This window comes from Xenopus laevis, chromosome 8L (genome assembly GCF_017654675.1).
Source record: "Xenopus laevis strain J_2021 chromosome 8L, Xenopus_laevis_v10.1, whole genome shotgun sequence".
Classification (NCBI taxonomy): Eukaryota; Metazoa; Chordata; class Amphibia; order Anura; family Pipidae; genus Xenopus; species Xenopus laevis.
The window spans coordinates 106,202,040-106,224,951 of record NC_054385.1 but is presented as its reverse complement, the minus strand read 5'-3'; the positions used below and the strand labels follow the sequence as shown (position 1 = coordinate 106,224,951).

Sequence of the window (22,912 nt, the reverse complement as noted above, 5' to 3'; positions counted from 1 at the left end):
CAACTCTTTACATTTGAAAATGACTCACAGGTAGAAGGGGTTGGGGACCCCTGCCCTACAGTTGCTGGGTCTGTTTGAGTTACCTGTTTTACAGGTACATCTTCAAACATTTCTCAACAGGTTCCTAGATGTTGTCCACCACAGCTGGAGGTTCACATACTAAATATACCTAACCAAAGCTCATCTTACATTTGAAGATACTCTTACTTGTAGACGTTATCAAATATTTTGGTTTTTGGCCATCTATGTAAGGGGCTAACCTGATCATTGCCCCCTGGCAAATGATCACATGATATAGGAGCCCATTAGCCTGTTGGGAGAGGACAGAAAACTTCCTTCAGTTGATTGGATCTCAGCATTCTCAGACCCATTCAGACCTCAGTCGGTAAACCTTCACTTTGACCCTGCAGGGGCCAATAAGCTGATGACTGGCCAAGTCAGGCAACTTCAAGGTGTTATAAGCTACAAAAAGACCTATACAGAAAAAAGCATTGCCTAGCACCTCAGATATTTATTGTTCTGGAATTAATGCTCCAAACATCATGGTTTCCCCCAGTAACATGAGAACCTATTCTTCCATTAAGCGTTATTGGCACAGCCTGAGTTAAACTGCATCCTCCTGCTGCCCCCGTTGTAGTAAAGCATAATTATTTGCGGATAGGGGGTTGTGCATATAATTATAATTAACTCTTTCTGAAAACTTCCCACTAGGAATAAAAGGTGAGAGAGGAAGCAGTAAACTTAAGTTCCAATAGAGCGTCCTCCTCTACAATAGGGAGAGGGAAGAAGAGGAAAGATTCTATGTAAAGCAGAGGGGTGGAAAGAGGAGTGGCAAGAGAGAAAGGCAGAGAGGGGCAGAGAGAGAGAGAGAAGACAAATAGAACTAGGAGAGGTTGGGGGGAATTAAGACGTTCATTGTAAGTTATTTTCACAGGGTGGCTGTAGGGTTAGAGCTGAAAAAGCGACAGAGACCTCTCACCCTGTGTTTCTTTGTAATCCTTTTGAATAAGGAAGCTAAGAACTTAACCCCTTCTCCATCGCCAGAGCAAGTGATGCAATGCTTTCCTGAGCCCTGGGGCAGCTGAGGGATTAAAAGTAGGGTCTTTAGCAAAATCGTGCACAAATTGAACAGGTGGGTGGGGGGTACTGTCTGGATCTCACAAGGTCTTTAGAACTGAAAGTACACATATTATGTATTCAGCTTTAGAGAATGTGTTAACAATAAATAGACTGAGAGAAAGGCAGATTTAGAGATAATAGATGCCTTGTAGGTATATGTAGATACAATATCTAGATAAACAACATATGTGCAAATATGTTGTGCATTTTATTTTTGTAACTCAAGCTTTTATATAAAATATACCTCATCCCATTCCTGGCTATCAGATTTCTCTTGTGCTTCTGTTGTAATAATTATTATGCATTAACATCTAGCCAATGAATTCTAAAAAAAAAATGGTAATTTAATAGTGTGTGTGCATGGAAGCCTATGTAATGCACTCTGAATTATCAGGGGTCTTCAGTAAATCATATCAGTGCAATTCACATACTCTTTGGTGCGTACAGAATATCTGGCAACCATTACAACCCAATGGGAACTGGGTTGTGCTCAGAGAAGGCCAGTTTTCTTCTCTTCCCAAATTGGGTTCCCTGTATTTCTTGTGCCTATGCCCTATTAGGCAACATAGTATAGGGGCCCCATGAAGCCCTAATTCAAATTCAATTTAAATAAATATTGGTAAAACAGGCCAAACTAATTTTGGGAGCCTCAAAAATAATTTGCTGTGGGGCCGAGTGATATCTAGTTACGCCAGTAGACACAGTGCTGTATTTTTACATTGAAAGCTAGAATTAGAATGTGTAGTTCCAAGGATTTGTAGGGAGTCTGGGACCCCTATCTGATGGGAGGAATTTATATAAATTAGAGATGCCCCACCGTTAGACCTAAACTATTCACAGAATTGGCATGCCTTTGCTGTTGGAAGATAGGGTGCTGGGAGTTGTGGTTTAATATCACCTGCTGAGTCACAGTCTGTACAAGCAGGGAAGAAGGTTGATTTTTCCCTTTGAGGAGGATACCAATGGAAGACTTTCCATTGGAGAACATATCATTATGTATGCATATACAACCGTTGATCTAGTTTAGGGGAATCTAAACCTCCCTAAATCTGCAGTATTTCCTGCCAACGTGGACTCCTTTAATATATGTACACATACATACATACACACATATCCTTCCAGGTGCTTTCTCCATATTCTTATACTTAGTATATTCAATGGCTAAGCACGTATAGAGTAAGAAATGTGTGTACACATTTGTATACATACAAACACACATACTTGTATTTGAGCAGACACACATGACCGATGCATGCCATTGCCTGCCCTCCTTTTCAGACCCCAGGGTTTAGGGATAGATCCCTAGATTGTGGTTTTTGCCACCATTGCTTAGTATTCACACACTCACACAAGTGTACACCCATCTCTCTCTCTCTCTGTCTCTCACCTTAGATATATATATTTATTTAATGTTTCTGTTTAATGAAATGATAATTTATGCCTCTGTCCGCCACAATCGGATGAGTTAGAAATATCGCCTGTGTGCTTCTCCGGCTCTGTACAATATTTTCCCCATCTCGTACTTACCAGCATATCTATTAAATAATAAATGCTGATGGAAGGCAAATGAGTATTACAGTAACAGTGCAGTGATCATTGACTTTCATTAAACAGAATGAGATGAGCATTTCTCTTTATGGGATTTTACGTTTAAACCCTTAAATGAGGACTCCTTTAATATTCATTGCCTGTGTTTGGCAGTTAGAGCTGGATGTGCCCTTTGGCCAACAAAGACCCCCAGTCTAGGGTTGAACAGTAAAAGAATAATCAGTTGTGTCTTGGACTGCAGAGCTAGCGATCAAAGCTTCCAATTGGAAGGAATAAAGATTATTCCCTCCATTCAGGCCAACATATTCATAGCAAGATAGGCTGCTATATCTCTGTGACACATAATAGGGTCTGAGGTTAGTGTTTGCAGCAATCCCTCCGTGGTGGGCTCTCTTAAAGCCCATGTCTAATTCTATTCAAGAGCCAACAAAGGGCCTTTATGTCTCTGCATCTCCGCACCACAGCTCATCTGCACACACACGTACACACTGTGAAGGAATCTGCTTGGGATAATATGTGCAGCCCAGAGAGAAAACCCTGTATTTATATGCAAGCTGATAGCATTAAAATGGGTTTCAGTTCTCCTCTCGCTCCCTTGTCCCTGTCTCCCCCCTTTTCTCCACTCTTGCCTTTTGCTGCACCCTATGGTCTGGCTCCCAGGGCTTCCCATTGCTTATACCCTGTACAGGTTATTCACCTTCCTCATAGCTCGCTACCCCCTCCCATTTTGGTAAAGGGATTTCTCTGGATGCACACCTCTTTTTCTGTGAATGCAGAGCGAGTGCATTTTAACTGCAGCCATATCCGGCCAGTAGCTGCAAATAGGATGTAACACACTCTCCCCAGGGTCCCAGTGAATTAATAGCTGTTTGATTGATGGCAAAATATCGGTCTGGGCTAAGGCGGGCAGCTCTGTCTGAGCATTGGGGAAGAGCTGCACAGCATTGCTTCGACTCACTCATTAACGCTTTCTTTACTGGGGTTGTTAAGCTCAGTTGGCCGTTAACATACAAATAAAGCAAACAATGTGATATTCTAACAATTTTATCATTTAAAATGTAAGCAAGCAATGCACAAGCTTTCAAAAAAAGCAAGCAAGCAATGCAGTAAATTCAGAGGGGAAGGAGAATCAAATACTAAGCTATGTAAGAACACCTAGGAGAGGTAGTAAAATAAGGTTATACTGCCACTTTTTTAGTCACTGGTGAGACCTCATCTGCAGTATTTTGGATCTAGTTCAGGAGGAAAGAAATGACTAGAATGGAACCCAGGGATGCAATATGAATGTGCAGGGTGAAAGGCTACAGAGCAGCATATGAAACCACTTATTTACAAAAAAAAGTGCCAAATATATTCAATAGCTTTACTGTAAATGTGGTAGGGGGATCAATACAAAGCAATTCTAAAGACAAACAGAATAAAAAACAGAAAGTATACAACAAAAAGGCCTCCTTCTGTGCTGTGTTGACTCTCACGAGAAATCTGTCTCCTCCACCATCTCCAACTCATCTTTTGCATCTTAGCCTAGACCTCTTCTACAACCCCCATCTCGTTCCTCCCCCCTGCAAACATCCCTGACTTCTCCATAATATTCCTCCGTTTTGCTCCAGAAAACCCCATCTTTCTTTTATAAAAATCTCTCTAAAGATCTCTCTCTCTCTCTCCTTAGCATCTTGCATCTTCTAAACCCAAGTTGACTTTATAAAGAAGTACTAAGAAGTTAGGAAGTACTGGAAGAAGAGGGAAGTAATACTTCATTTATTTAGCTTTAGTGCTAAGAAGTTGTTTGACTTATTTAGCTTTTGGAATGAGCTTTTGGAAGAGCTTCTCCTGCTCTTGGGCAGAAGTAGTATTGTCCTTCCTGTTTTAGAGCCAGGGTAGAGTTTGTCACCTTCTAAGAAAGTGTTTGGATTCTCAGGTGGGATAAGATGGTATATGGCTTCTCTAGCTTTTGGGTAAGATGGTATTTGGCCTCTCTAGCTTTTGGGGTAATATGGTATTTGTCTTCTTCTGCTCTTGGGCATAAATAGTTTTACTCTTCTTATGTAAGAGCCAAGTTAGTATTTAGCTCTTCACAGACTAAAAAAGCATTTGGTTTCAAGTAATAGGGTTTAGCTTTATAAATGGGATGGTGCTGGTATCTCAAGCTTTTGGGATAACATTGTATTTGGCTTTTCTATCTTTTTCAGATAAGATGATGTTTGGGTTCTCCTGCTTTGGTGCAGAGATGGTGTTTGGGTTCTCCTGCTTTGGTGCTGACGTGTTTGGGTTCTCCTGCTTTGGAACTAAGATGGTTTGTTTTGCTATGTCTTTCACTGCACAGTTTTTCCAGTCTGTCCTTTTTTTATTTTTGAAGAGCCAACCTTCAAGCCACCTTTTTAAAATCAATATAGGCCATTCTCATGGTCCCACTCATTTATGTATGCTGTAACGCAGGGTTCATAGATGCCTTAGTACTGACATTCATGTACGTCAGAAGAGAGGAGGTAAAAAAGAAAGTTTTTCACATTTTGCTGTAGCTTCTCTTTTATTTCCACCAGTGTGATCAAAACAAATTTTGTTTATTAAACTTCCAGGTTCCTAGACCTCTTGCAATTCGCCAGCACTCTCACTCGCAGGCAGCCGTCCTTCCCACAGGGCCTTTACACCCTTTAAGCTGCTTGCGTGCGGTTCAACTCATCAGGATTGGGAAAAGTCACTAAGCTTGTCCTTTAAAAGTCTGATCTGCTTAAGTCGGTTCTGGGCATATTGTTTGCTAATAAACTCATTAGCAGCCGAGCATATTATCCTCATTAATTAGGCAAGACAACGATGCTGGGTGCTCCATTTTAACACAAGTAAGGAGAGATTCACTCTGCTGCTTTTTAAACAGAAGGAGCCAGAGCTACATAAAAATTAACCGCTATAACACCGCATCTTAAAACTGCTCATTGTAACCTCCCTGTAAGACTGCAATCTCCATGGACCAAGAAGCTTCCAACATATTTAAGTGGTTTCTATCTCTGTTATTATCTTTATTGGGGCTAAAATCAACCATGCCTCTTATTCCAGATGCTTCTTTTCCCCTCCCTGCCAGTCACGCTTACATGATTTTGTCGGTTAGATTTTGCTAAATCTCTATGATACAGATGAACATCATATTAAGAGAATATATGTTTCCAACAATTGTGTATTTGCACAAAAAAAATGTGCATCCAACAAAATCTGGCCCACATTATCACACATGTGAATAACTCGGCAGCGCAATTTTAGTGCTCTAACAAATACAATGAATTATAATGAGAGGCAGGTCAGATTTTTTTAATCAGTTTTCCATGAAAGATCACAGAGGAATTAAATAAAAACCATAACCCAAAACACTGCCGTCCTTCATTCCTGAGTGTGAAGGGAAATGTACAAAAAACGGTGTCAATTTTACTCCAGAGTAGTAAATAGTCTAGAGATAGATCAGTCAGCTGTGGTAAGACTTAAGGTGGCCATGCAGGGTCCAATATAAGCTGCTGACTCTACTTCTCCAGACCTACCCTGCAACATACTGATCCATGTATGAGGCCCTTCCGAACAGGGGCCCTTTAACCAATCATAGGATCCTGGGCGTTGGAAGACTATTCCATTCAATCTGCCTTTCTATAAGTTTCTATGTTCTTATCCTCTCTTTCAGTTTTTCTCCTTCTAGGCTGACTGCTTTGCATCAGTCTTGCACAAAGGCTATGAATTTGCACCTCTAATTCATATCACAACATTCTTTATCACATACTGTATTGAAAACAAAACATTGGTTCATACCACCATTCTGTGGACATGCAAGTGGACAAAACCAAGGTGAAATCTTCATAAGAAAATGTATACCATTTCAAACATCTGTATAAATAAAAAATAGATATAAATACAAAAGTTAAATATTAGAAAATGGTCTTTAGGAGCAGCAATTTACAATGACTTCCATCTGTAATATGGCCAATATCAGGATATAATAGTTGGAGTTTAGGGACATGTGACCAATTCTCTGGCAGAGCAATTGGCAAGATATTAGTACAATTTGCCTACAAGTGGATGGATAAAATTTCATTGATGTACTGTAACAGATTAGCCCATAAGCCTATTAGTTGGCCTTCTCTATAGTTATAAAGAGTGCAAGCTTCCTCTATGGTTCTTGACCAGCCATGTAAACTATTGCATCAGAGGTCCATCTCTTTGCAGAAAACATTGCATCAGAGGTCCATCTCTTTGTAGAAAACATTGCCACTTTCTACCAACCTTTATTATTCATTAGAAATAGAGCATAGGTAAGAGCACCAAGGTAATAGCGGGTAGCCAGCCTAAAAGTAACTCAACGCCTCTCTTCTCCTGGATTATTAATTTAGATGTTATCTAACGACGGATGAATTTGTGGTCGAATTTCCAAGTTTCGCCGCCTGCGAATAAATTCGCGAAACTGCAAAGAAAATTTGTGCGGTGGAAAAGTTGCTTGCGTCAAAACCATTGCGCGTCAACGTTATCTGGGTGCCCATTGACTTTAACGCCAGTGTCAAAATAAACGCGAGCGTCAGAATTGATGCGGGCATCAAAATTTGCGTTTCATAAATTTTTCGCTGCTTGCGAATGTCGTGGGAAATTCACAAATTTTTTGGTGAAGCAAAATGGGACAAATTTGCCCGTCACTAGTTATCATTGGTATTCCAGTAAGAACGAACTAAATTCCCTGCACTACAAATACAATTTGCAGAGCAATTAACCCAGTGGTATTGTATTTTGGGTGCATCTTGGCAACACCCTTTTCAATTACAACCAAACCTCTTCTGCCTATGGTCATGCCCCCAATGGAGCTCCAAGGTCAGCCGAATCTCGAGATATAATGGAATACATTTGGCTGTGTTTTAATTCTTCTCAATCTGGGTGCAAATCAAAGGAAATAGGTAACCGGGAAGGGTGAAATAGGGTGACTCCCGAAAAATATGTGCTGTTACCATGTCTGAATTAGGGCCTGACTAACATATAATGGGTTAAATAGTAAGCTGCTAATTTTTTTTATTGCTTAGCACAGAAATTTTGACACCACCACTAATCAGAAAGATATGAAGAAAATAACTCATATACAGTAATACGTATTCCCAGAGAAAAAAAAAGGCAAAGCATGCTCATTTTTCAAGATATCACAAGGTAAATTGTTTGGATGCGATGAAGATAATATGGCAGCCCCAAGGAGCCCGCTAAGATGGTTTAACAGCACATTCTCTCTCCGCCTGTGTAGGATGGAATTGTGGACGCCCTTGACGTGACCTCCAAGCAATGTATGCAACAGTTAGCTGGGACTCGACTCAACTGAATGTCTCTGGTCAGAGAGAGCGAGAGAGAGGCTGCGGGATTAAAACGGGAGGGGTGAAAAGCTAATCTGATCTGTATAATTATGTATGGGGGGAAGGCAATTTGAGGGGGAGAGATGGAAGGAGTCCAGAGAGGGAGTATAGACTGTAACACACACGGCGTCTCCTGCATCTTTTAATTCAGCTGATGATTAGTGTATTGTTCCCTATGGCTTTTGTAAAGGGACCCGTTATATGGTTAGTCTCAACAAGGCTAGTGCCGTTCCTTCACCCAGTTTCAGAAAAAGACAACAATGCCATTAATTGGCCTCTATTTGCAACTCTTTTTGGCCTTTAAAAATTAGGTGCAGAATAGAAAAACAAATACAATTGCTGCAAAGTGTTGACTCCACCTAAGTGCCCCATTTCCATTTTTAGAGGCTCAATCTAAAGAGGAAAATTATGTAATTCGGGGATCTCCAATATGCAACCCTTAAGGCATTGTAGACCTTCGGCCTATCCAAAAGAGCCTTAGGATGGAAATTGTATTGGAACAGCAGCTAGGGCTTCAAAGGTTGGACAGCCCTCTTGCATGCACACATACATACATAGGGAATAATGTAACCCCTATTGTTAAATATAAGGATATTAGAAGTCACAGAGGAATTTTATGACCACATAAAGGCACAGGCCAAAGCCTGAGTGCTTTTATACAGGTCATGGAACTCCAAGGTGACTTCTAATATCCTTGTATTTTACAATAACAGGAGGTACTTTATTTGTATAATACACAAGTTACACAAGTTTCAGGGAGTCGTGTGCCACAATTACATCACATGACATCATTTAGAACTGATTATAATTGACTATACAACTAAACACTAATTATAAGGCTATATTTTACAGTATATTAATCACTATCCATACTAAAATATCTAACAGTTACTTAAAGGAGAAGGAAAGGCTTCGTGAAAGCCGGAAGAGGATCACTCTCTGGTGCTCACTGGTATAACCCTAGGCCAGTGCAGTTTTCTGCTGATAGGAACACCGGCCCGGGGTTTCAGGTAAGTCAATACAATCACTTGGGGGTGCCTAACATTTGGCACCCCCAAGTGCACAAAGCCTTTTCTTCTCCTTTAACAATACAATATTTCCTTTTTATTGTTTATTGTATCAACATTTTACCCAAAGAGGCCCTTGTGATGCTGGGTTCTACAGCACCTGCCTCTCTGGGGTAACTTTAACCAGCCGTGGCTTTTTATTATATTCCCTTTGAGTCGATGACTAGGGGAAAGTAACCTAGTATAGCGTTGGAGCTAAGCCATAAGAAAGATGAGATAGAGAGGTAGATGAGGCTAGATAGGGTGAATAATGCCAAGGCAGGCTTGAGAGCAAGCCACGGTGGGACAATATGAATAGGAGTAATGAGAAGCAGAGAGTGCTGGCCAAAGTGAGCGCAGAGGCAAGCCAGAGAGTTTAGGGGAGAGAGAGAGGGAGTGAGAGAGGGAGCTGGGGCAAAGCTGCCTGGGAGCCTTTTTGGAAAGCATCCAAAGTAAAATCGGCCCTGAACAATATTATTGTCAGCCTGTCTATTCAGGAAAATTGTTTTCTTTGGGCTGAATGTAAATGACACAAAGCCGGAGTTACATCACCGCAGTGGGCAGAGGACTTAACCCCAGAATCCCCCCAGCAGCCTGGACTAGAGACTAGGGAAGAGGGGCAGGATTGTTCTCATGTCTGTGGGACTATAAATAGAAGAAACGGTCTTTCTGTTCCCTTCAAGGGTGAGAATAAAAATCTATTTAAACCCCCTTTTTTTTGGTGGAGGGAACAAATATGCAGAGGAAAGGGACACAGACACCCCGGACTATACAAAAACCTGATAGATGATAACACTGGAATGTCTTAACGGTTCTACAGATCAGTTAGAGAAGCACAATGACAATATCCCTCTGCAGGAAATTATTAGTCCTGGGAGGCCTTCCTCTCCCTCTGCAAGTGATTTGTCTCCACACAAGGAACATAAACAGCAAAAGCATTGGTCCCCACAGGCTTCCGTGCAATAACCTCTGCAAGGAACCACAAACTTTCTCTCCTACATTCCTGCATGGCAAACTTTCAATAAAACTCAATATCCAGCAGATCTACACCTGCCTAACACACATATCTCATTTCTTCCAGCTGCCCACTGGCACCTTGTGTCTCTCCAGCTCTAAATGGTCCTAACACATACCATGGGGGTTATTTATTAAAATGAATCAGTTAATAGTGCTGCTCCAGCAGAATTCTGCACTGAAATCCATTTTTCAAAAGAGCAAACAGATTTTGTTATATTTAATTTTGAAATCTGACATGGGACTAGACATATTGTCAGTTTCCCAGTTGCCCCCAGTCACGTGACTTGTGCTCTGATAAACTTCAGACACTCTTTACTTCTCTACTGCAAGTTGGAGTGATATCACCCCCTCCCAAGCCCCCCCCCAGCAGCCTAACAACAGAACAATGGGAAGGTAACGAGATAGCAGCTCCCTAACACAAGAAAACAGCTGCCTGGAAGATCTAAGAAAAGCACTCGATAGTAACAGCCAAGTCCCACTGAGACTGATTCAGTTACATTACATAGGAGAAATAACAGCCTGCCAGAAAGTAGTTCCATCCTAAAGTGCAGGCACAAGTCACATGACTGGGACAGCTGGGAAACGGACAATATGTCTAGCCCATGTCTGATTTCAAAATTGAATATAAAAAAAATCTGTTTGCTCTTTTGAGAAATGGATTTCAGTGCAGAATTCTGCTGGAGCAGCACTATTAACTGATGTGTTTTGGAAAAAACATGACAGTATCCCTTTAAACTCGTTTTTTTCTGGTCAAGGTTTTTTGGGCAAAAATATTTTTAGAGAGAAAAAAAATCTCGATTTATTATATCCCTAAAGCTGCTAAAAGTCTGGATCTGAAAATACTTAACCTGTCGAGGTCCTCTAGAAATCAATGGCAGATCTCCGTTTTCCAATTTGAAGATACCATGGTCTGGGTAGGGTTTTCTACGTTAATCAGAAAACTTCTGAGTTATTTTATTAGTAAATAAGGTAGAATCATGAATGGGAGTTAGGTCGAGTTTGTTTTATTAAAATTATGAGAAAAATTTGAGTTTTATTAAATAACCCCCCATGTGTCTCCCTACTTCCACTTCTAAATGAACAGAACCGAACCTTGTGATTGTCTTTCCACTTCTAAATGGGCCTAACACAAACCCTTGTGTCTCTCTTTTCACTTCTAAGTAAACCTAAATATACACCACCACTTGTCTGTCTTACTACAGGTAAGGGATCTGTTATCCGGAAACCCGTTATCGAGAAAGCTCCGAATTATGTAAAGCCGTCTCCCATAGACTTCATTTTATCCAAATAATCCATTTTTTTTAATAAATAATTTCCTTTTTCTCTGTAATAATAAAACTTGTACTTGATCCCAACTAAGATATAACTAATCATTATTGGAAGCAAAACCAGCCTATTGGGTTTTTTTTACGGATGCACCGAATCCGCTATTTTGGATTCGGCCGAACCCCCGAATCCTTCGTGAAAGATTCGGCCGAATACCGAACCGAATCCGAATCCTAATTTGCATATGCAAATTAGGGGTGGGAAGGGGAAAACATTTTTTTACTTTCTTGTTTTGTGACAAAATTGTGACAATTTCCCTTCCGCCCCTAATTTGCATATGCAAATTAGGACTCGGATTCGGTTCGGCTGGACAGAAGGATTCGGCCGAATCCGAATCCTGCTGAAAAAGGCAGAATCCTGGCCGAATCCCGAACCGAATCCTGGATTCGGTGCATCCCTAGTTTTTTTTTTTTAATGTTTACATGATTTTCTAGTAGACCAAATGTATGAAGATCCAAATTACAGAAAGATCCCATATCCAGAAAACCCCAAGCCCCATACCTGTACTTCTAAATGGACCTAACACATATTTTTTCATTCTCTTTTCAATTCTAAATAGTCCTACTGCACACCTTTGGGTTCATTTATAAACACTGGGCAAATTTGCACCAGGGCAGTAACCCATGGCAACCAATCGGAGGATTGCTTTTGCTATTCAACCTGCAACTGTCTGAAAAAAAGCTAATCGCTGATTGGTTACTATGGTTTAATGCCCTGGTGCAAATTTTCCAAGTGTTTATAAATGAGCCCCCTTGTGTCTATATTTCTGCCTTTATATAGTAACCTCTCAGGGGCAGGACCATCATCTGTTGCGTTGCTCAATATTTGCATTATTGTTTTGAATGTGCTATGCTTAGACACATGGTATATCAGTACCAGCAGCAAGGAAAGGCTCAGTGGAAAAGTCATTGCACTTAGTAATGCCTTAGTCAGGGGCCTCATTATCCATAGCCATAGCAATACCAGAGAACTAGGGACCCCAACTTGACAAAATAAATGATATAATGCAGTGGCCTTCCAGCTGAGATGATGGAAACTGTTCTCTGGTCAAGGCTTCCTTTGAGGCTGCTTCCCTGTCTATTCTGCCCACTGTAGTGTTTATTTGGTCACATTGCTGATATTGCTGTATACAGACATTTAGATCCATACACCAGTGCCCTATAAGAAATTGCATCCCCCTGATGAATTTATTCAATCCCTCTTCTCTGAAAAAAAACTATGTCTCCCCATGATATTCTCATTCAATGCACTACTGTTTCTGAGAGCTCACAAAGGGTTAAGCACGTCTACCCCCCCCCACGTGCAAGATATATGGAAATTATAATTGAGTGTCAACTTGCGATGAAATTCAATCCACTTTACACCCCAAATGTAATTTGGAAGCTCTGTGCGATATTTACTGCAATGCTAACCACATTTTAGAGCATAATTACATTTTCGGGGGAATTCAAAGCCAAAAAAAGGAGGATTGTGCTGCTTTTAAGCCCCCTGAGGTGAGACAGCGAAGGAGAAAGGGGGGTTGGAGGGGAATGATGGGAAGCGATGGGAGAGATTGACCTTAGGGGTAAGGAAGTGAAGCTGGGGACAACAGGGGACACAAACTGCAGAAAGAAGAGGAAAAAGAAAAGAAAAGTGAAAGGGTGCAGAGCTGTGTCGAAGGGGTTGGGGGTTAAACATTATAGGGTTCCTGGAGCTGTAGGAAAGCAGAGTGTGGGAAAGCTCAGAAATGAACCACAGATGAATCCTTTTTGTCTACATAGTTGGTTCAGCAGTTTGTATAGTAGCGATACCTGTAGCCTCTGGGAAGAAGTTGGGGCCGTGGGGCATCAGTTATAATGTAATAATGTCATCCAGACTGTAATACTTTATATCAGTGGTGCACGGCCTGTACAGGTGCCAAATTACAGAAAGGCTGTCTACCATAGACTCCTTTTTATCCAAATAATCCCAATTTTTGAAAATAATTTCCTTTTTTCGCTGCAATAATTTTTGCTCAAAACCAAGATATAATTAATACTTATTGGAAGCAAAATGTTTTTAATGATTTTCTAGTAGGCTTAAGGTATGAGGATCCAAATTAAGGAATGATCCATTATGCAGAAAACCTAAGGTCCGAGCATTCTGGATAACAGGTTCCATACCTGTATAACTCTCTGGCATAGCACTGACAAAAAAACCAAAGCCTGAAACTAAACAGCAAATGGTTCACAGTTTAAACAGAAACCAGCACAACTAAAGGCAACCCTGGGAGAAATGGACATTTGCTGTTGGTAGAATGCTGGGAGTTTAAGGGGCGCAGAAGGGCATTTGTGGGGTTTCTGGGCCTGGCAGCCATTATGTCAGCTTATCAGCCTGTTGTATCTGTACAGGAATAACCAATTGTATATTTTATCTGTGGGCCAGGGTAGGTCCCATACAGTTGCTTTCTCAAGGTTATGCCCCAGAGCTGCCCCATGTTGCACATAAGTATGCAGTTAACAAGCAGGATACAATTTATAAAAATAAAAGCTCCTAAGGAATTAAATGCTGATGGTCTCCTTTAACCCTTACATGCCAGACCATGTGTCTTAGTGTTGAATAACAGATATAACTAATTCAACTTGTGCACTGTGGAGCAGATAGATATTCAACGGCTGTTATTTTACTGGAAGAGGGAAATCCATTACTGATACCCACGGTCAAGGCAAATCCTAAATTTAGGTAGCTTCACAATACAGTGCAGTTTCACTGCAGAACACTGCAGCACAGCTCAGCACGCCCTCTAGTGTTCAATATCAGAAGCGCAAACCATTCGTGTTGACCTGCAATGCACTGAGCACTTACTATAAACCACTGGCTGGCAAGCAGATTCAGTGCAAGTTCAGACATGCTTCCCAAATAAAATGTCTCCATTATTGTCTTTTCTTTACAGAAGGGTAATATATACACATGCATAAAAAAAAAATATATATATGGCTTGCATCACATACTAAACACAATACCCCAGCACTGCATTACATAGCCTTAAGAGAAAAACAAAACCTAATTTTGCACACTCTGAAGGGAACATGTTTACATTGAGTAAAAGAGACACTAAATGTAGCCATGTTCCCTTCAATGTGTGCAAAAATAGGTTCTAGTTTTCTCTTAAGGCTATGTAATGGAGTGCTGGGGTATTGTGTTTAGTATGCGCCCAATTGGTTTTAACTGAAATTTGGATATATATATATCACACAAGGGAAAGTTGTGCTCACCACTATTTTTTAAAACCATTAGGCGGGGGTGCAATGAGGGTGTGACCACAAAATACATATAGTCAACTACAAGAGTCCTCTGCACTCTATATATATATATATATATATATATATATATATATATATATATATATATATATAATGTTTTTCAGCTCTGTTATTATTCATGTGGACAGATAAAGCTTTTAAGACAGGGATGAGCAACTTAGGAAACTCCAGGTATAAGTATAACATCATCTTATGGCATAGATATGTTAAATAACAACGGCCTATAACCTGCTCACACTGAAAGGGTTTGGTAGCTGTAGCTCAACTACAACTGCAGGGGCACAGGTTGGATTGTAATGGATTCACAGAAGCTTCTATAGCTGTCTCCTCTCCATCACTAGAGGTCTATTTTACAGGTTTGCTCTGCACAGCCTGGAGTGGGAGCGGATATGTCTAGCAATGACCAGCAGCACCCCCTCAGTTATAGGCTCACTGCCCTGGGATTGTCTCAGCTTCTTCCGGAGCCTGTGATGGATGGGAGCCGTTTTTAAAGGAAGTTCTGTGTGCGTTGTGGCTGTCATGGAGATGCTGGGGAGGGTTCCCTCTCTGTACACAGAGTCTCTTTGTGCCCTTGTGTCCCATTGAGAGCAGGCACACTGGGAAATGGTCATAGAAGAATTCTAAGCCTTCTCCCTCCATGAACCTAGAGTGGGGGGGGGTTGGGGGCACCCTTACGAAAGTGACATCACTGATTGGCAGCTGCCTTCATGTTTACACCACCCTGTAGATATGATGTCATGTGAATAGTCACATCCGTGTCATTCATTAATGTTCTGTGCCGATCCCAAGTTATTCATTGCATACATCTGAACTGTGTTGTCCCTGTACTCTGTGTGCTCCTGTGAATGATAATGTTCATTTTGAGGGCTCAGGGAATGCTGATTAATTAATATATGTACAAGCAAGTGGAGCAGAAGGGTTGGGAAGAGAAGAGAGAAGCATGGCAGAATTGCCACTCTTGTGATGGATGCGGAAGAAATGACCTGGCAAAAGGAGGAGAAAATGGGGCAGAAGCGATTAGAAATATGGTTGGTGGGAATTTCATGATGAATAGGGTTTCAGGTAATGATAAGTCAACAAAAAAGAAGCTGAAATGATGGGGCAATGAAGGGAAGCAGAGGAGAATGGCACAGGTAGCACTAAAGTCAGAGATTGGAGCAGATGAAAATGGAACTAGAAACAGATATTTAGGGAGATGATAAAGGAGGTTCATGCAAAAATAAGAAATAAGAGACAGACTTTGGAGGAGTAAAGACAGTGGAATAAAATGCATTAAGCAGAGGTGGGATGGAGCATAAGGAGGGGAGGAAGACAATAAAGCAATGCAATAAGGAAAAGAGAACAAAAACACTAGCAGATGAGAGTGAAGCAGGATGGTGTGACACTGAAGTCATTAGGAAAGGAAGAACTTGTGTAGGGGAGAATGAAAAGCTAGAGAAGAGGGGGCCTAATTAAATAAGTAATTACGGCCCCAACATGTTTAAAAAGATATGTACCTGAGTAAACAGCTCTAGAAACTCTCTCTGTTCTTTAGTATAGCAGCTGCCATATTAGCTTGGTGTGACATTACTTTCTGCCTGAGTTTCTCCCTGCTCACTCATAGCAGGGAGAAGGGAAAAGGGAGGGGGAGAGAGGAGCAAACTGAGCATGCTCATGCCCAAGGAGGTTAAAGCTGAAATAGGAAATCTGATACAGAAGCCCATGTGTACACAATAGAAGGAAAGAAATGCAGTGTTTCTTTTGACAGAGGACTCAGAACAGCATTACTTTGAGGGTTTATTGGTGTATTTATCGAGACCTTTCTGATAAAGCTTACTTAGTTTTAGCATTTCCTTCTCCTTTAAGGGGATACGTGTCTTATTGATGCCCTTAATTTCTTGCCACCACTTCCCACTAAATGGCTTAGGAAGCACTCTACCTATGGCAAGCACTGGCACCTAGAGGCAATTCAAGCCATTTTGACCCCTGCAGTTTCTCCCTGAGCACATTGCAGTGAAAAAATCAAACGTGCCTTAGACCAAAGCACCGTGTTGCATTCGTGCTGAACAACAACTCTCTGTGCGACTGAAATTAAATATCCCTGATATATTATAGATATCATCTATCGTGCATCAAAATAAAATGTTAAGCTGCAGCTTTAACAAGAGCATTTTGTAGAGAAGGGGGTTCCTCACCATCCCAGCACCAATGGCGTTAGTAAAATGCTATCCAATGTATGATCCACTCCTTAAGCACCTTGAGGTCCAGCAGTGAGGGGTTAACGTTGCAGCACAGAGTAAGAGGAATGGCATACAGCTGCTACCTTCTTCTCTTGCCAACGGGTTTGGGATTATGACTAGCTGACCCCATATAACCACTAAGGAGCAGTTTGCCAAAAACACAGAGGTGACAGTGGGAAGAGACTTCCTATGGGCAGAGGGCCAGCATGCTCTGTCTGAGAGCCATGTTAATCAGCTCAGCATGAGGGGACACAAACCCACCAAACCCCCAGCCTTAAGATATCTGCACAGCTCTAAAAGGGCACATTCCACTAGCACTATATAGAGCCATGACTTAAATAATAGTATGGCACTTCAGCATGAACATCACCTTCCTTCTCATTCTCTGCCTTAAATAAGGGCATTCCATCATGAACCTAAGCTTCCCTCTATCATTCCACTATCACTCCCCGATTATCTTCCAGATTTGACAGCTTATCTGCCCGTGTATGGGGGCTTCCGACGGGTCATCCCGATCGATATCTGGCCACTATATCGATCGGGAAGGTTGGATTTTTACCCGACCGACCCGTCGGAGCCGCTTGGCGCATCGTAATTCGATCGTTCGGCCATACGGCCGAACACTCAAATTACCCCCAATATAGCCATGCAGTTTAGTGGCATATCGGGGGAAAGATCCGCTCGTTTGGCGATGTCGCCAAACGAGCGGATCTTTAAGTCTATGGCCACCTTAAAGCTGGCCATAGATTTTGAGATTTTTAAAAGATCCGATCCTCATCGTGAGACCACGATTTTCTCGGAACGATCGTAGGATCGTACGAATTGACCATCAACTAAAAAGACCAATTTGCCAGGAAACAAAGGGGAGCTGCCTGCTTGGCCCTGCAAACAGAGAGATTGCACTGGGACTGACAAAGATTTTTTGACCTGGCCGATCAATTTCCTGAAAAATAGTAAGATGTACGATCGTTTGAATCCCACTAACTGGACTTCCCTAAAATCGGTCATTCGGCAAGAAGAATTGTCGCATGTATGGGGAGCATTAGAAATCCTTGCTGGCGGGGGAGGATTTAGCTTTCAGATTGAAACCAATGCACAACACACATTGTGTACAGGTAATGCTTTTATGCAGAGAAGTATCTTTTTATATTGTGACCTGAGTTAAGTAAGTTAGGGACCGCCATATGGGGTTTACCTTGACGTGGTATGGTGGCTTTTCAACTTTATGATCATAACTTTGTAACTAAAAACCCCTGTTTTGTAAACATTTGCATTTATATTGAATTACTTATGAGACAGGGGCCCAGGGAAGTGCATTGTAAGTGGCACTTCCATTATACTTAAATTGGCCTTAAGAGTGCTTCCACCGTCCCCCCTATATTTTTGTATGGGGAGCATTACTCTACATTTGTCTCCCTAAAATATCCATTGTACTATGCAGGGAAGAAATAATGAATAAAAGGTGCTATTTCTATTGGTTCCCTAAGTCCTAACATCCAAGCTAACTTAAGGTGCCATACATGGAGAGATCTGTTCGTTTGGCGATGTCGCCAAACAAGCGGATCTCCCTCCGATATGCCCACCTTGAGGTGGGCAATATCGGGCTGATCCGATCGTGGGCCCTAGGGCCCAACGATCGTATCCTAACGATGCCAAACGGGCGGTCGGATCGCGGGACCGCATCAACGAATAGATGCGGCCGCGATCCAACGGGATTTTCTGTCCCATCCGATCGAGATCTGGCCGACTTTCGGCCAGATCTCGATCGGTGAAGCCCGTCGGGGGGCCCCATACACGGGCCAATAAGCTGCCGACACGGTCTGTCGGCAGCTTTTAACGGCCCGTGTATAGCCACCTTTACATGGCAAAAACCAAAGTCTGTTTTATTGTGTATCTTGACTTTTGCATCTGTCTAATCGTCATTTCATTCCTAAGACAGCACAGGTAATAAGGACATCCAACGAGATGGAAAAAATAAGGTTTAATAATCTCTACTGTATGGGTGGTTGGATTAAGGACTGTCAGCAGAATGGTGAGAATTACATTACAGCAAAAGCTGGAGGCCTGACTAGTGGACATCTATGAAGTATCCATATAGAACTAAATCTAATGGTATAAAATATAAAAAATATTTGGCCTTTCAGCTATTCTCTTTCCCTAAGTGGCCCATGGGATGTTCTCTGCATCTTTTTTTACTCCACCCTAAAATTGAGCTTTCGCCTGGGGTAAACCATTGCAAACTGAAATAACAACAAAGGGATGCACAAAATCCATACTTTTTAGATTCAGTTAAATACAGAATCATTCCTATATGATTTGTCCAAATATTTAACTCAATTTGAACCATAAAAACACACGACTTTGAGGGTTTGCATTTTTGGCTGAAGTTAAGTGCTATAAACAGCGCTGGGATTCTGTTAAATCCTAGATTTGGTGCATCCCTAGTCTCTTTCACTGGGATCTTTTCCTTCATTTAGATTTCAAGTTGCAAGTTTATCCCTGTCCTAACATCACTGTAAAAGTGCAGACACGACACAAACAACACATAAATTAGGAACAGAAAAAGAACTGGCCAGAAGTCATGGACCAAGGCAGAAAAAAACATTTGAATAAAGTACTCATCTTAATTTTACTGTATTGCAGAAACCAGCAAGGCCAGTCCAGAAGAGAATGTATCTCTTAAAAAATCATGTGCCAAGTCTGGTCTACATACTTGGCCAAACTTGTCCACCACAGAGTTTTAATAGGACTAAGCGATAAGGCATCAGCATACCCTTCCTAAAAAATGTTGACCCCCCCCCCAAAATAACTAATGACATGGGGAGTGGAGAAGAAAGAGAAATGGGTCCAGGGGAATTTAATAGCATTAAATTGTTGGATTTTTTCTCCACTGTATTTTTTCGTTCCTGGTTATCAATTTTAGGTTTTATGAGTAGCAATCTGCTCTGTGAAATATACCATATGTTCTCAGCGATTTCAACATGACAGTTTATAGATTTACATCCATAAAAATTACCTAAATGAGCTTGATTTATTGAAGGTTGGTATTTCGAATGAAAGACTCCCCCCCCATCTAATCTTCTCCATGCTCCCCCCCTTTCCTTTTTATTCCATGTGGATTTTTTTTAACCTTCCAATCCAAGGAGGCCTTGATTGCATTACTCTAAGATTAATTTCCTGGCTAAAAATATGTCTACCCTAGCCCCTGTGTGGTTAAAGTTTGGCTTAATGCACCTCGTATCTGTCACATGTGTTCAATTTCTCTTTGCTGACCCACTGTCTCCCCTATATCCTGACATTGCACTCACAGGGGAGAGTTTATGAGGTGTAAAGCTCCCCATAGACGTGACGATTCTTCGTGCCGAACGACCGATTTTAGGGAAGCCCGACCAATCCTTCGAAATTATTGTGCGTTTAGTGGTATTCGAACGATCATACATCATACGATTTTTCGGCCGACATCTGTCAGGAAATTGATCTGCCAGGTCAAAAAATCTTTGTCGTCCCAGTGCAATCTATCTATGTTTGCAGGGCCAAGCAGGCAGCTCCTCTTTGATTTCCTGGCAAATTGGTCTTTTTAGTTGATGGTAAATTCGTAGGATCGTACGATCGTTCTGAGAAGATCGTGGTCTCACGATCAGGATCTGATCTTTTAAAAATCTCAACGTCTATGGCCAGCTTACGGTATGTCAGAAATGAAGCAAGTAACAGTTTGCATTCTCAGTGCTTAACAAGGACCTAAAGCCAAACAGCAAGGCCATGGATTTAATATTGGAACAAATTTGAAGTCACCATGATATGAGTAGAATGATTTACACAGGGGTGGAGATAATGGCATAACTAGAAGTTTCTGGGTCCAAAGCAAAATTATTTTTGCCCCAAGACGCATAGATAGGGAAGAAATCTACTGAGCAGATACAAGTAGGGTAAACCTCCAACATGTTAATTGGGTGAAGGCAACATTTTGACAAAGGAGCATGCCAGCAAAATGCAATAAACACACAGGGGTTTAATCTGCTTCCATCTCCTCTGCTGGTAGATTTCTTCTATTGCTCTGGGAAGATGTCATTCTTCTATACCAGGCACTGGGCTTATTATATCAGAAGATTGATCAATAGGGGTTGTACACACGTGTATAGAAAATAACCATCTGTCAGGGCCTCCACTTCACTGCTTCTATCACTCTCTATAACCCTACACCATCATTACATTGAAATATGCAAAAAAAATCCTGATTAAAACTGTGGTCACTGCAAACCAAATCAAGATTTGGAGCGTATTTATGAAAAATCTTGAGCCACACTATAGCTATGGCAACAAATCGCAGGCAAATCTTCTATTCATTTTCAAGCAAAGTTAATAAATCAAAAAAAAATATATACATTTTCAATTCGTTTGAATGCTGAAGGTTTTAGGAGTCGAGATTTTAATTTTCAGGTTTTTTTCAAAAAATAAATCATGGAAAAAAATTGTGAATCTGATAAATATCCCCCCTGGCTGTTTTAGTTCTGTTTGAGCATACAATTACACCAAACTGTTGTGAAATCTCTAGGAATTAGTTTCTTCACATAAAAAAACCCTATGAATACTTTATATGTGTATAACAAATTGTAGTGGTGCCTGTAACAAGGTGCCGTATTGCATTTATTTGAGGGTATTAGATGAGAAATGGCAAAATATAATGCACCAGTAAGCATGACTAAATGTCTATGAAGGCTTTTCTTTGTCCAGCTCGTTTGAACTGAAGAGGACTCTCGGATGAGTGCTAAAATCTTTTTATGGAAAAACCAGTTGCATTACATTAATTATTATTATTATTATTAATAACATATATTTACATAGCTCCAACATATTTCGCAGCGCTGTAACGTAAATGTGTTTATACAACTAAGTCACATGAATTACATACATAGAACATATGGAGTTACATAAATCGCAACCAATACTGGTCTAAAGGGAATAAGACACAAGGTGTGGGAGTGGGCAAGATCAGAATTAAGTGGGTGAGAGATGTAGTATGTGGTATTGTATTTGGTAGTTAAGCAGAGTGAGGGTAGGCTTCTCTAAACAGGTGCGTTTTAAGAGATCTTTTGAAAGCAGGAGGGTTGGGAGAAAGTCGGACAGATCGTGGGAGAGAATTCCAGAGGAGGGGTGCAGCCCTTGCAAAGTCTTGAATGTCAGTGTGTGAGGAGGTAATGAGAGAAGAGTTGAGTAGCAGGTCATTAGAGGAGCGTAGTAAGCAGTTGGGTGAGTATTTAGAGATGAGTTCCGAGATGTATTTTGGGGCAGAGTTATGAAGTTCTTTGAATGTCAGGGTCATTAGTTTGAATTCTATTCTGAAAGATAGTGGAAGCCAGTGGAGGGATTGGCAGAGTGGAGTGACATACAGGGCCGGATTTACATAGCGGACGCCCCTAGGCCCACTGCCATTTGGCGCCCCTGTCCCCTCCCCTTTATTTGTGCAAATTTTCATGGAGATTGTATCTCCAGCGCATCCCCAGTGTTTTTCATCCAATGTGGGTGTGGTTGGGCAGCATGCCGCCCCCCTAAAATCTTACCGCCCTAGGCCCTGGCCTAGGTGGCCTTCCCACATATCCGGGCCTGGTGACATAGCAGAGGAGGAGCGGTTGCTGAGGTTCATGAGCCTCGTGGCAGTGTTCATTATGCACTGGAGAGGTGACAGTCTCTGGCGGGGAAGGCCAATTAAAAGAACGTTTTACACGCTAGACGTGATATAACGAGCGAGTGAATAAGAATTTTGGCAGCATCTTGGGTGATAAATGATTACTGTACAACGGACCTGGCCATGGCACTGCCATAGGGTAAATATAATGCATTGTGCCGTTTATTTCTTTACGTCAGTAATGTAGGAGGAGCCTCAAAATAAACTTTCTTTGGGGTTATTTAGTGGACATAACTTGAAAAGCAACTGGGTCATTTATGCATTAATTATTACCAACAAAAACTTATAGCTGGTTCCATATTTTGCAAATAATGTT

At 41.3% G+C, this 22,912-nt stretch overlaps 1 protein-coding gene across 3 annotated transcripts in view; it reads right to left on the bottom strand.

Annotated features, from left to right (window-relative positions):
• The window catches only part of akap6.L (A-kinase anchoring protein 6 L homeolog), a 118,632-nt gene that overhangs the window by 27,063 nt on the left and 68,657 nt on the right, over positions 1–22,912 (bottom strand). The window lies entirely within an intron of this gene.